We start from the raw sequence: 11743 nt of genomic DNA on the forward strand, positions 1-11743 counted from the left end.
TTTCCTATTGCATTAAGATTCAATCTAGGTTGTTTTATTTGTTATAAATATGAATTTGTAAGAATTATGTACAGGTCTATTCTATGAATTTTGAGTATGACACTAGGATTCTATAATGTGGGAAAATGGGATCTAAGCATAAAGTGCAAACTAGAAACCATTTCTGTACATCATCGTTGGTGAACAACCAATTAGGCTCAATCTCAAACCCTTAAGAGGGTTGGACACACGTGGACCAATTTTCCTCGTTTGATTGAATATGATTAGATATTAAAAATACAAGAACTAGGTTAAATTATGCAATATTGACAATAATCAACATAAATAGACAAATACAAAATTGGAAACCAACTAAGATGTATAGAACTAAAAAAAGGACGCAGAGAGGAAGTTGTGTTTGAAATTGAGGCTAAAAAATGGATGGATACAAGAGCTAGGTTCCCTAGCCTTGATAGGTGGACATCTAGGTAGAAACAAGTGTTAGATCTAGGCTAAAAAATGTTCAAACTACACTCCCTCCAAATTTCAAGTCAAACTAGGAGGACTCTGGCACTTAGCCACATAGTCCACATATTTTCTATCCCCTTTTCTCTAGTTGTCTTTATCTTAGTTTTCACTATGCTCTTGTATCTTTAGAATTTTATTAGAACTAGTTATTGAGTCTACAAATGTACAAAATAAGAGGAAAATGGCGTTGGGATGTATAAGGGCTTGCCTAAGTTAAACCTTGGGTAGGTGTTAACCTCCACTACAACAATGATGAAATAGAGCTTACCCCTAGCAGGGTAGAGGCTAAATTTGAAATAAATTCTAATTTAAAACACTAAAATGAAATGATTATAACTTTTATTGATGATGCAATGTTCTTAAGATAAGTCCTCCAAGTGTTGATGCAATAAAATGATAAATCATCACAAAATCTATCATGAAAACATAATTGAAGACAACTTGTTATAGCTTGATATTCCTTATACTCATATTTTCTCTTGAATGAAGAATGAATTTCTTGAATGGAACTTGTTGATGTAAAATATATCATCAAATGAATTAGGAATCATGTCTTATATAGGGTTCTCAAGGCATTTTTGTATTTTGGCCAATGTACAACAATCATATCCCAATTTAGAGACTTGGTCTGGTAATTTTTTTATTAGAAGAAAATGTTTTCTACCCACATACATTTTAACCCATTTCCTACATAACTCATGAGAGAAAAGCATGCATATACAAGCTTACAAAATCACCATAATGAAAAGATCAAATAGACAAGCCACAAGATACACACACGATATACCTGAGGAAAACCCTCATGAGGAAAAAAATAGCCTTTAAAAGCATCCATACTCCATCATATTAATCATGAATAAAGCACTTACAAAGTTACAATGAATACCTTTGAATCATCAAGCCCTCCAATGCATTCCCATGTGTCCAAGCATGAATCCATACATACCATACCATGCTCTGCAAATGCAATCCTCCAAAGGACTCAATACAATGATAACCCAAACACGAGCCAATCCTTACCACTAAATATGTGCTTTATTTTATAGACAAACACTCACACAAATACAACTAGTGGTAAAGTAAAACCACTTGTCATAAAACCTTGTGCTCACAACTAACCCTTGGTCCTCCACATTTAATATTGGGTACTAAGTTTTTCTCTTTCTAAATATCTTTCCCAATATTAAATAATTACAATATAATATAATTGTAATTTTACAATACAACATCACAATGGCCCTAAGAATATTCTAAATGAATCTCTACATGTTACACATCCATGTACAACATCACATAATAAATAAAATAACACAAGATTATAAAATTATTTACAAGGTGTACAACACCTTATTTCTTAGCATTCTCCCATTTGTATATATTGCATACGGGTCATTCAATGAAATACATCATCATAGCCATATATGAAGCCATATGAATCTCCACGATGCTTTCATGCTTCATCAAGATACCTACAATAAAGACAAGTGACCACCATCTCAAGCAATAAACCATCTCATCCTCCAACATGCCACCTATGGAAGAAAACAAACAAGTTATGATGAAGATGCACCAATCCATAAGCATAAACATGAAATTCCAATGTGATAACAAAGACTCCAAGTTGTTGTCATAAATTTAAAACCTACATGATCAGAAATGACATCCAATATACATGCCAATGCATCCAACCATCCATAACTCCTAGATATAAAGAACATCAATAAACTCTTTCTAATATCATATTATCCCATAAATTGTAATCAAACTCTATGTATCAAAACTTGTTAATGAAGTATGTAAACATATCTAGGAACTCCCACTGCATGAGTAACACCAAATCTGAAATAAAGCTCAAAGAATATCAATTCTACTAATAATCACTTTGAGCATATCAAGGTGTGATAAGTGAATCAAAACATGTAATACCAAGAACAATCATAATGATACACACATGCAACTAAAATGTTGTATACTTTCCTATAATAAGTCACCATCCTCCCAAATCATATGAATATGAATCTCATGGAAGAAACCATAGAATGAAGAGAAACAACATGTAAACCATAACCTATCCTTCTACCAACACCTCAAATAAGCTCAATGTTATTCCAAGTATGATTTCCTCCAAAATACCCCAAAATAAAAGCCATAATAACACCCAAAGACTATGTTGAATCTCTTAGATCAAACAAGAATAAGTATCATGCAATGCTAACATGGATGTAAGCCTCTCATAACCAAGAAGATCAAACTTATAATAACCATTCCCAATTAAGGAAATCAACCCACTAAACCATTTCCTAACATCCTCATCAAGATATCATAACATCAACATATGCACAAGGAGATAACCAATGCCAAATATCTCTTAAATGAATCCTCCAAAACCTAAAAACTCCATAGATCAAGATCCATATCTATAAAAGATAAGCATAATAATAATGCTTCTAAAAGGAGCAATGGGAAACACTTCTCAAGTAGGAAATTGCCAAGTAGACCAAGAGTGGGGAATGAGAATGCTCATCAAGCTATCCAAGTCATCATGACTCACACTAAGAACATTTTTCTCTCAAGTCTATACTAGGTTCAAATTATCCTCAGAGTTCCTATTGAAACCATCAACCATCTTAATGCATGTCTCTAATCACAAGAGAATACCAACATCACCTATGTCTCCATGAGAACTTGTAACCGATCAATCCATGCCAAACTCCAAATGAAACATAGCACCATCATGAAGTAACAAGTAAATGATCATTTACTCAATATACAGAGAGCCACTAAGATCAATGACATATATACAAACTGGGAATCAAGAATATAAACATGAAAAAATGATCTAACCATCTCCTCCTAGGATAACACATACTCCAAGTGAAAATAAATCAGCCTCAAGAGAAATGTATCATGCGAAAAATCTAAGCTAGCATCAAGAGTATACTATGACATAATAGCAAACATACTTGAAACCAAACATCACTTGTAAAAATCTCCAATCACATGAAGACAACCATCTCCTACCAGTGTATCCACAAATGTGAAAGAACCTTTTGTAGCAACGAGATCAAGAGATCCTCCAACATTTGCACACTAAGAAGATCATCCACCATCCAAATGAAGAACATCTAGGTCTATGCACATATAATTGAAAAGTCAATAACATCTAGTCTAACCATGAACTCCAAGATAAGAAGATGCATACAACCACCAACAAACCACCAATTAGGAATCAATCCTACACCGCTAATACATTACTATAAAAAGCTCCCACTGAATAACCAAGCTATTATGACATCATGATAAACTACATGCTACAAGTCCCAACAATAATTATCTAAGTACTATAAACATCATCCATCTTCTCATCTCAAAGCAAACATACCAATGCACTAATGACCATAGACATGGCCAACTAACAAAGTATGCACCACAATGAATCAAACTTGGTGGATATAAATAGTCCATATTCAAGTCATCCCACTATAATTGAATAGCTGATCAACTGACAAAATTGCATAACTCATAGGTCAAATATTGAAACATGCATACTCATCATCACATTAATAAAATGCAAATTGAGATATCAAAGAGAATATTATTGTAGACCAAATGACTCAAACACCAAATCAACATCTGATCTGATTTTTCAAACATGTTCACATCCAAGTACCATAGTCAAGGAGCCAAATAAGCATCAACGAGATAATTAATAACCTCCTAACATCAAACCAAATCACTAAAAACATGACTATGTCATGCTAATACAAAAATTATACCCGCATAACCATGCCACCATAATAATCACCAATTCTATACTCACACTCAACTATCAACCACATGAGACTCCAACTCTCAAACCATGTCCAACCATTTCCTCAAACGAAATACAACCTATGTAATTGTCACCATCAAATTCTAACTCCAAAAAAAACTTGTAAACTTGTACCAAGAAGCACCAAATCTAATAATCAGCTATAGCATCATAAATATCTCATGTAAAAACATGCACTCCCTCAAGGTTTGCCTCTTAACTCGTCTAGATGCTCACACAATCACACCTTGAATCTTTGGCACCTAAAAGTGATCAAACAAGTACATACTCCCCATACTCATCAAGTTGATAAAATATTAGCACCACTATGTAGTAGACTAAACATACTCTCCAATGCCTATTCAAAATAAAAAATCCGACTTTGTATGCAAAAGTTATGACCAAAACTATGAAAAGGAGAACATCTGGCTTCCAGGCCCCAAAAATAGATAAAAACAACAAAACCATGTGAGTAAAACTATACCATAGTGTAGTGCTCAGAACCAGCTTTCCAACATTTATAAGAAGTGAAAAAATGAACTCCCTAGGCGAAAGTCATGCTAGTTGGAAAAAAACGTCCAATTTCACTATATGAATAACATTTTTGGAACCCTAAAAATATCCAATTGGGTTAAACTTTTTCCAATCCAAATTTTTAAAAAATAAATAATTCTTTGGGCCACCTTTGGACTCAATTGCATTTGAAAATCGATTTGAAATAAAAACAACTTTGGAGTAATTAAATTTTGGTGGCAAATTTTTGATGTTTTATTAAAAATATTTAATAAAAATTCACATGGCGGAATTTTTTACGATTGTAGTGATTTTTAAATAGAGGTGAGCTAGGTGGGGACCATTGTTAAGGCGAACCCTACCTGTACCATTGGCGGTGGGAGCCCTCAATGTCAGTATTATCGACAATACTGCGATTGTTTACATGTAGTGACCGAGGGGGGTGTTCGAGAGTACAATTTTCATTTTGTTCTTTTTTAAAAAAAATTCTTCGTAGGTATGAATCAATTTAACAATATTTTAATTTTCCTGATAAAATATTTTCTTTTCTCCACAGACAAAATTTGATGGCCATGTGGCCACCATACTAAAAAAATAACATTTTTTTTATTTACTATAGGCAAAATAGGATAAAGTTTATATCAATTTTCATTTCTCAACCAACCTAGATCCAATGGCGAGGTTTGTTTTTACCTAGGAGGACATTTCTACAAACACCCCCATAAAACTCTCATTTAAATGCATATCCAAAGGAAACTCATTTGACCCAGTATTTTCCAAACCCTAAATATGCAAACAACCAATCATAACAAAAAATCCAAATATCTTAGAGTCGCAATTAAATAAACTACAAGTGTATTCCATACCTTGTAATGTCTCAATCCTTTCATGCAGAGCCATGGATTCCACTTTGTACCTCTTCGACTCAAGCTAGGATTATAACTCCAAATCAACCATGAAAGCTCTGATATCACTTATTAGGAAATAATATTTTTATACCCACATACATTTTAATCTATTTCCTACACAACCCATGATAGAAAAGCATACATACAACCTTACAAAATCACCATAATGCAAAGATCAAATAGACAAGTCACAATATAAGATAAGTCCATATACCTTGGTAAAACCAATTGCAACTCTTAAGTTGTTATTTTATTTTGTGGGATCCAACCCACCATATTATGTCCACCTCCACTAAAATTTACCTACACTATTCCCTAAAACACCATACATTTGTTTCCCTGCATACATATCAACACTAATAAAATCTATGTGTACATTCACTATATTTTCCATATCGACATTGACTACTTAATGTTTTTCAACATAAATAATCTTTCATAAATTAAAGAAAGTATGGTTTTAACTCTTCCTCCATTGTCACCACAATATCATCTTTCTCACTATCTACTAGAATATTTTCATAATGCTCCTCATTTCATTCATTCTAGCCTTGTACATTCTCTCTCTCCCAACAAGGATTCAAAATCCTGAAGTATTACCCACAACCAACCCCAAACTCTTTCTCTTTTTCATCTTCACATATAATTTCCAACAGGTCTCCAACAAAAATTACATTCACATTTATCCTCTACCCAACAAATATTTCTAAAAGACACACCTTTGACTTCCTCTGCCCACTCTCTCTTAGTGAAGTTACTACGAGCACCTTTACCTAGCTTCAATCCTTGTTGGAAGACAACTAACATACTCTCATACACATTTCATCCAACCCAAGGTCCTTGTGTAGATTTCCTCTCATTGAGAAATCCAATTACAAACTCAAGATCTTTGACTCCGATACCATTTGATGCAATCAAGATTGAAGGGTCTTATCAAACTACCTAATCTTGAAACCTTAGCATGCCATTCAATCCATAATATGAAAATAAAATCTAAAATAATTCTTTATTGAAAATCTAATTTATATATTCATAAAAGATAATAATTCAAGAAGAATTGCATATATTGGTAATTTCAACAAGAAACATAATTCGTGAATTTTACAAGAGTTTTAGGCACTTCATGCCTTCAAATCTTCAAACCCTCTTGCCTTCAACTTTCTTGGCTGCACTCCTCTTTGAAAATATGTTTTTTTCTCTTCATCCTATAGCTTTCATGAATTTATTTAGCACTACCAACACACATGAAAATTCTTATTTCTCTTCTTTTATCTTTCTCCTCTTGATAGGCTAATTGCTTACACTCTTCTTTATTCAATTCTCTAGAGCAACCTACAAGTTCTTTCTCCAACCTTCTTGTTGTTTATTGCTTCTTCTTAACACCATTAAAATCTCTATTTTATAGATTTAAATTTATTTTTTATGCATCAAAAAGAGGTATCCAAATTTGTTCTTTCATTTCCCATAACTTGACCTTTGCAATTCCTTAAAAAAGAATGAAATAGAAACATAGTTTAATTTCCAAAATGTGGCATAGATATTTCTATATCATATCCAACACCTTGTTGCTGTAGATGAATTTAAAAAATGAATAAAATCATGAACCAAGTCATGATTCTTTGGAATTTGAGTATTCATTTATTATCTTTTCAAAATTCATTGCATTTCCCCTCCCTTTAGGCACTTGAATTGAAAGAACAAGACAAGAATGAAATGCCAAAGGTTGATTTATTTATAAAAAAATATATAGGCATAAACATTTATTAATTTTTTTTTTTCAACCTATAATATTCCAATTAATCCCTTCAACCACTAAAACCTTGAAATTGTGCAATAAAATACTTTTAAAATCACATAAAACACCTTGTTTGCCTCTGATTTTTGAAATGGAAGCCAAGTATTAATAAAGAATTTTTTTTATGCTTAAAAACACCAAAATATTATCTTGAAACTCAAACCTACACAAAAATTGAAAAATTCAAACATGAAAATAAGAGTTTCTTTTTTGTGTTGATGTAGGATTGCTTGTGAGCCTGGATGCTCTTGCACCATAATGAGACTCATATCTCCTTATACCATATTACACCCTATACTAAAGAAAATAAGCTACACACCTACATGACTGAGTTTTCTAGTTAATAATAGGTTCCATACCAAACTAGGGATGTGAAACACACCATTGATCCCACTGAATTTTTCTATTCGTGAATCAAAACTAGACTCCACCACAACCAATTTTTGTCAATCAAGAATCATTATCAAGATATAAATTTTCAAAATCATATTATTCATACTTTTAAAACCACCTTTGGTGAGATAAATCTAAAATAAGCCTCAAGGTTGATAAACCATGAAGATCCTCTAATACATGAGGCCATGGTCATGCTAACATAGGATTCTACATCATTTCGTGTAGACATTTTAGAACTTTTATTTACACTTTTTCTCCTTTTAAAAATATTTGAAGAAGTTTAAGGTCTTTATATAGTTTCAAACCTTAAAGCCTTTAATTTTTCATGAAACTAGGATCCTCCATGAGGTTTCGATCTAAAATTTATTTTCTTCTTGCCTTTATTCATCTATCTGAACTATTAAAAACTAGGGTATTTCTATATTTATAAACTTTATATTATACATCTTTTGAGAGTAAAATTACCACTACCTCATTCAATTTGAGTTTCAAGGAAATGCTCCTAGTTGCCACCATCAAGTGATCTTGTGAGTTCAATAAAGAACATAATAGTGTCATGGAAAGATCCTCCTCCATTTACACTCTAATAGAGTGAAATTAAATCATTAATCATATTGAATGCATTCAAATTCTTATCCACAAAAATACCACCATTCATTCTCAAGTTGTGTAACCTTTTTCTCAAGAAGATTTTATTGAACAAGGATTTAGGTTTTTTAAAGGCTTTCAACTTCTTCCGAAGATCTTATGTGGTGGCTTATTCATGTGCATTTGGTAAAATAGAATCTATCAAGTAGATCTTGATGAGGCAATCTTTAAATTTCAATATAATAGATACCAATTAGTGCCTATTATATTGTGATGAGTTTTTATTTTAATATTCTAGCCCATATATTTCTAACTACAAGTATATACTCCCATCATAACCTTCCAAAAAATAAATTTAGTACCTATGAACCTATCATCTTTATTTTTTTATGTTTTTGATAGTTTTTTGCAACAACATCTCTTTCCATGCAAGATACTGTACAAGCCAATATTATAATAAAAACCTTGTCCCTCATACCTATGAGTTGAGATGATGAAGCTTTAGAAACAAAATGAAAGAATGTAAACAAATTGTGGAATGTAATTTCTAGACTAATCTATTAGAAAATGTATGCTCAAAAGTTAAATTGATCATATAGTTACACAATAGTAAACTTGATCAATATACAATAACATAGGATTTACATGAAAGACCTATGCTAGGTTGGACTATAAAAGACCTCATCATTAAATGCTAAAGTTTTCTATTCACGTTTGGCCACGTAAGAATCAATCACACCTTTAGAGAGGGAAACAAATCCATGGACACGTTGGAAAATTTGGGTCCTTTCTCTAACCATCTCAAAATATGGACGGTGCTACATGAGCTACTTGATGACATTTGTGCCGCGATATAGGTGTCCACATAAATCCTAATGATGTATAAAAATCTAAAGATCACCTTTTTATTTTTTGTCTTGTCCATCTTGTCCTTCAATCATTTAATGATATGACATGGCTTATTAAATCTGGTGAAAGCAACAACTCTCCCAATATTGAGATTTATTGTCCTTTTCTTAGAACCGGTTTTCATAATCCTTTCTCGGTCACTATTACTGGTTTTCCCGGGAACAAATTGAATATGAGGGATGATATCATCCAAAAAAAGTCAAATAATTATGATAGGTTCAAGAAGAATGGCAATCTCTAGCTTGAGGTTGTGAAAGGTAACCTTGCATCCTATGTCAAGGGTACGGAGGGTTTTGACCCTTGTCTCTCAAAATAGTTTTCTCACTGCTAGAATGAGAGAAAAGCTAGTATTAAGGGTGTGGATTTTACTATGTTAATCTGGAGTCTATTGATACTACTACTAATCTCATTATGAAAGGTGTGACCTTCCCCAAGAAACCTAAGGCACACTACAAAGTTGATTTCAAGAGTTTCCTAGAGTCAGGTGAAAAAGTTCCTCGTTTATAAAATAGTTTTGATAGGGAAGATCTTCCTATCATTTGAAGGGAGCATACACTACTTCTAATGAAATACATTACCTTGGGTGCCAGATTAAAAAAAATTCACTCAAAATCATTCCCAATGCTAAATCATCTCAAGTATGGTGTGAAAATGAACTTTCCCTGTTGGATTTTTTCTTCCATTTCCCAGTTTGTTGGTGTTGCTAAATCTAGGAATGTTCTCCCCTTGCATTAGGGTTTAATATTGACGCTTTATAGTTTTCACCTAGCTTTGATCCCCACTAGCAGGCCCTCCATTAACCCCTATGGTCCCCTCCCTAATACTAACCTGGTCATGGAACTTATTGGGATTGCAAGGTTGACCCTAGTGCGATGACTACCCCAAAGACTAAAGGGATACTTACCTGTGTTAATCCCAACTTCTCTACCAAAGAGAAGAACTCCCCTATCTCTCCTCATGGGCCACATGAATGAACACCATAACACACATATTTTATACATGGAAAACTTCAAAGAGGAAAAACCATGGTGGGATTTGTGACCCACAATATCAATTCACTAGCCATATGAAAGATATTACATAGCATGGGGGCCTACACATGCAGGAAGGCACACTGCTCAACATAAAAGAGTCTCACTGAATACAAGCTTCTGTTGAGATAAAACAGTACTGGTGAACTCACAAAATGCATCTACAATGCCAAAAATAGTTCTGGTTAAAGCTCTGTTCTGTACTGGTTCATAAACCCTGAATCCTTCTACCGGTATCTCCTTTCCTCCAAGAATTCTTTACAAACCATCTATTGATCATTGCATGATATTAAATTTGCATACAAATGACCTACATACATATCCTTTGCATTACACAGTTCTACTATCTTGTCATATCTCAAAATGACCTAATAGACTGGCTTATATACCCTTTACAAACAATATGCCTTATGTCGGCTTACAATACAAAAGATATTCAATGTTTGCCCTATACGATAATTGAAAAATGATTTTACAAATGAAACCTTTCGGATCCAGACTGATGTCGGCTTCACTGAAGTGCTGGATGTCGGTGTCGGTGTCGGTGTCGGTGATGACCCTAAATACTCCAATGCTGGTATTTGCCGGTGCATGCCTCCAAATGACGGTATATGCCGGTATATGCCTTCAATAGAATCTTGTTGCCATCTGTATATGGTGAAAATAGATACAACAATGTTGAAAGACTAAATGAATTCAACCACAAAACCCTAGCCTAACAACAACAAAGATCCACCATAACATATGAAGATTACCTAAGACAATGCAAATCAAATGAAATCACAAAGATTATACCATCACATGTCCAATAGGGTTTTGGATCTCCATTCTTCCTATCTCCATTGATCTTGCTTGATATATTTGCTCTCAGATTTTATGTGTGCACAAGAGCTCAACAAAGAACGGAAATGTGGTTGCAAGTAGGATTGCATATGAAAGTTCAAAAGCGTAGTCGAGGCTGAATGCATAGTGAGAGTAATCAATTGATTAGGATGCATAGATTGATTAGGGTTGATAATGAAGGAAGCATCTCCTTATATAGAAGACACTATAAGAAATGGAGGGATAAGATTGAGAGGTGTAAAAAGAGGTCGTCTATGATTAGAGGGTAGGTAGAGGAAATAAGAAAATAACAAGAGGGTAGGTAGTGTAGGAATTAAGAGACGAATGACATATGTCATGGGTAGAAAAGATTAATGAATTAATTAAATAAATAAAGATTTATTTAATTAATAGTAGAAGTGGGATCAATTAAATAAATAAGATATTTATTTAATTTAGGAAA

Source organism: Cryptomeria japonica, chromosome 1 (genome assembly GCF_030272615.1).
Source record: "Cryptomeria japonica chromosome 1, Sugi_1.0, whole genome shotgun sequence".
NCBI classification, from domain to species: Eukaryota; Viridiplantae; Streptophyta; class Pinopsida; order Cupressales; family Cupressaceae; genus Cryptomeria; species Cryptomeria japonica.